Source organism: Protopterus annectens, unplaced genomic scaffold (assembly GCF_019279795.1).
Source record: "Protopterus annectens isolate FY-2018-M unplaced genomic scaffold, PAN1.0 ctg70838_obj.part0, whole genome shotgun sequence".
NCBI classification, from domain to species: Eukaryota; Metazoa; Chordata; order Ceratodontiformes; family Protopteridae; genus Protopterus; species Protopterus annectens.
In genome coordinates, this window is record NW_025058484.1 from 197 (window position 1) to 4,768 (window position 4,572).

Sequence of the window (4,572 nt, forward strand, 5' to 3'; positions counted from 1 at the left end):
ATTAATACTCATATTCCATACCTGGGACAAAACTTCTGTGTCATATGTTGTGTTGCTTGCTAGCACTTCTATTTTCATGCCTTTAGTATCCTATAGGTAAGCTGCAAAATCCTTGCCGGTGACAAAAAAAAAAAATAAAATAAAATGAAAACAAAAATTTGCAACACATACAGCAGTGGTACAGGCAGGACACTGCTACAGACAAAATATAAGACAAACCGCAGAGAAGCATGCTATAAAAGGGCCCAGTGGCCTAATGGATAAGGCATCAGCCTCCGGAGCTGGGGATTGTGGGTTCAAGTCCCACCTGGGTCAATAATTCTTTACCTTTAAAAATTAAACAATTCCATCATAATGCTAAATCAGTTCTAACATTCTTCCAAAAGCTGCATTTCAACTTGAATGAACTATGCAACAACACTCTTTATGCCAATCTCCTTTTCTTTCTGTACAAGAATTGCACTTTTCTCCATTATTGGCATGAATTCAGGTATTCCTACTATTCCAGTTTCCTTCTCATAAGTCTCTTCACTTTTCTTCCTACCTTCCACACTCATTCTGGCTGGCATCATATCTTCTTCATAACTGTGTATTGTACCAGACCAGTCACACTAGACAAAGGACAATGCTTCCTTTTGCAAAGCTGCATTAAACAACTACTCTCTGCATTACTTGCATATAATTTGCTTCATCACATATACAGATTTTGATTTAGAACTGATTTCATACAAAGAGAAGAATTCTTTCAGTAAGCCTTGACATCTCCTACCGGCGCTCAACTGGTAATGGACTGGAAGCATCCATGTTCCTTCCTAAGAACTTCTTTAATGTCAGATGTCCAGGTAATACTTGGACACAGTTTACCAGCTGACAAGTTATTATGAAAAATGTTATTCTTTACATAACTACGCTACAAAATCTAAACAGATATATTACTATTTAAAGATAGGCCATTTGACTGCTAGTTATTTGGAATATGTAACACACCCATTGCAAAGACACTTAAACTCAATTTTTTTTAGTTATATTTTCATGTTTTGGAACAGTGAAAAAATCAATATTCACAAGTGCTCACTTTCACAAAGTGAAGGGCCTATTTCATCTGGCTACATTGTGAGTTTAGCACCAAGTATTAATGCAAATTAAGGTAATGGAACTAAATTTCAACTCAGACAAATGCATTTCATTTATGGAGTTTCATACAATCCGAAAGTACTCTGCCATTCCTTTAATAAATTTCTTCTCAGTATGCGGCCTCAATACTCCTTTTGCTATTCAGCATCAGATATAAAGTCGGGATATATAATTTATCTTCACTATACTTTCCTACTTCTTTGTAAAATCAACGGACATGAGGGCTTTCAATTCCAAGATGAAGTTTCCTTTAACTGCATTGTTATTACAAACATCAGATTCAACAACACCAACCTTTCCACCTGCTACCATTATGGCAATATCAGTCTCATGCATATTTCTCATTACATCTGGCCAGATGAACAAAGCCAAAGATGTACTTTAACAAATTGTCCTGCATCTGTGCTACTTCATAAGGAAACTTAGCTTCACTGGCATTACAAATTGGTTAGGCAGTCTGTAAAACTCACAGGGAGATCAGAACATAACAGATCTCCCCTCATCTAGAACGTGGACACAGATAATATTCTGTGCAATCACTGAAGTTTCAAAATTAATTTTGCTTAAGATCCTTTCTGTCATTAAATGGTCAGTATGATATGGCATCCTGTGTATCTATCAATGGAAGAATCATCGTAAAATTTACAATCACAAATATTGCACAGCTATCTATCTAAGCGTGCAGCATGCATGCCATATGATGCAACCTCTTATAAAGCATTTGCATAATATAAACAATACCTGGACACAGTTCAGCATATTCTAACTTATTCCTTTTGGTACCTCTGAGAATAACCAGTATTGTTCTATTTTCATATCATTCTGCTGCCAGACATCACTTCCCACATATTGCATAGTGCTACAAAAACTGAAAGGTTTGCTTTCTACAGCTGTAATACGGCATTCAGAATGAAAACTCGGGAAAGTAGCCAAAGCCTTTAGAAGTGCTTTCTGACTCATCCTTTCAACTCTGCTACATTTTACACAAGGAAAAGCAGCTGGTGGGGATATGCTGCATACAGCCACATGCAAATGGGGATGACTATTCCAGGTATTAAGTTCTGCAGGAGGAAAATCAGATCACAGCAAGTGAAAATGAAACCACTGCATCTTTTGAGCCAATAAATTAATTCAGAGCAAATTAATTTAAATATACTGAAATATTATATCAGTGTCTAATGGTGATGGGTGACTGACTGCACAACCTAGCAGCATACTAACATCAAGCATCATCCAAAGCCTTTTCTCTTGTAACAAATTGTGAGCTGAGAGACAGCCAAAGTGATAGACCTGCTTCCAAGGTTTAACCCTCACAAGATACATAGTAGAAAGGAAGAAACATCAAATCTAGACTATAAATTCCTTTGTAGACAATGTCAAATGTAGCGTCCCCATTGGGGAACATAATACAGAGATTTGAAAAATCTTCTCTCAGCTAATAAGAAAGTTAGCACAACCTTGCTCTAGAAGAAAATTCTACATCTTCCCATATCCATCTGTGAAGAACTGAGAGGAATATTTTATCAATCGTGCTGCCATCAATCAGGAGTTCTAAATTGCAACAAGTCAAGAGAGTGCACTGACACCAAATCAATCAGGTCATGACTGGAAGAAAATTCTAACCCCAAGATATGCACACAGCAAGCGTGATGCCTCCCTGTGTATCAGAAATTTTCATCACATTCTAATCTTAAATTCCCTCTGAAGTGTTAATGTACCTCACGTTCAAAAAATATCATCCTCATTTGTACGCGATAAGAGAATATGCTGCCATTTTTTTTTATCATATGGATGGCTGTAGTCTCCTTAGGTGGAGAGATAATTTTCCATCCATAACTTCAGAGAACTACAACTAAGGGTGATCATACTGCAGCACATTTGCACAAAGAGAATCATTGCTCCAACGTAAAATACATGTCTATGAAATATAATGCAAACAACAATGTAAATGGATTAACATGTATGAAAAATAGAATTAACATTATCCCAAAGCCAGTTAGTTCACATTAAAATCTACTTCTACTTCGGGAAAATAAAAGCAACCAAATTTGCAGTGGGAACCATAAAGACAGCGTCTAAAATAAATCTAAAGAAAAAGTGGAATTTCAAAAAATTCCACCTCTGATACAAAGTTATGTAGACTAGCTAAATGATAATCCAAAGCATGGTGACAATTTCCCCTTTCCTTCATGTCCTGCAGGAGAACAAATGAATACTCATATTCCATACCTGGGACAAAACTTCTGTGTCATATGTTGTGTTGCTTGCTAGCACTTCTATTTTCATGCCTTTAGTATCCTATAGGTAAGCTGCAAAATCCTTGCCGGTGACAAAAAAAAAAAATAAAATGAAAAAAAAATTTGCAACACATACAGCAGTGGTACAGGCAGGACACTGCTACAGACAAAATATAAGACAAACCGCAGAGATGCATGCCATAAAAGGGCCCAGTGGCCTAATGGATAAGGCATCAGCCTCCAGAGCTGGGGATTGTGGGTTCAAGTCCCACCTGGGTCGATAATTCTTTACCTTTAAAAATTAAACAATTCCATCCTAATGCTAAATCAGTTCTAACATTCTTCCCAAAACTCCATTTCACCTTGAATGTACTCTGCAACACTCTTTATGCCAATCTCCTTTTCTTTCTGTACAAGCACTTTTCTACATTATTGGCATGAATTCAGGTATTCCTACTATTCCAGTTTCCTTCTCATAAGTTTCTTCACTTTTCTTCCTACCTTCCACACTCATTCTGGCTGGCATCCTGCACTCCAGCATATCTTCTTCATAACTGTGTATTGTACCAGACCAGTCACACTAGACAAAGGACAATGCTTCCTTTTGCAAAGCTGCATTAAACAACTACTCTCTGCATTACTTGCATATAATTTGCTTCATCACATATACAGATTTTGATTTAGAACTGATTTCATACAAAGAGAAGAATTCTTTCAGTAAGCCTTGACATCTCCTACGGCGCTCAATGGTGTTAATGGACATAGGCACATCCCATGTTCTTCTAGAACTCTTTGTGTCAGATGTCAGATATGCTTGGACTTTATTTTACCAACTTATTGACAGAGTTGTGAAAATGTTATTCTTTACATAACTTCCTTTACAATCTAAACGAGATATGTTACTATTAAAGATGAGCCATTTTGACTGCTAGTTATTTTGGAATGTGTAACACACCATGCAAAGACACTTGACTCAATTTTTTGGTATATTTTTTACTGTTTTGGAACAGTGAAAAATCAATATTCACCAAGTAACTCACTTTCACAAAGTAGGGCTATTCATCTATGGCTACATTGTGAGTTTAGCACCAAGTATTAACTGTGCCAAATTAAGGTAATGGAACTAAATTTCATCAGACAAATGCATTTCATTGGGTTCATACAATCCGAAAGATACTCTGCCATTTGCTTTAACAATTTT

The 4,572-nt window shown here is 36.5% G+C and overlaps 2 non-coding genes across 2 annotated transcripts; both read left to right on the plus strand.

The window, feature by feature from the left end:
- Window positions 1–242: 242 nt before the first annotated feature.
- On the plus strand, window positions 243–315 carry TRNAR-CCG. The gene has a single exon. It is a non-coding gene; the product is annotated as a tRNA-Arg (tRNA).
- Window positions 316–3,578: 3,263 nt separating this feature from the next.
- On the plus strand, window positions 3,579–3,651 carry TRNAW-CCA. Its single transcript has one exon. It is a non-coding gene; the product is annotated as a tRNA-Trp (tRNA).
- The last annotated feature ends 921 nt before the right edge of the window (window positions 3,652–4,572 follow it).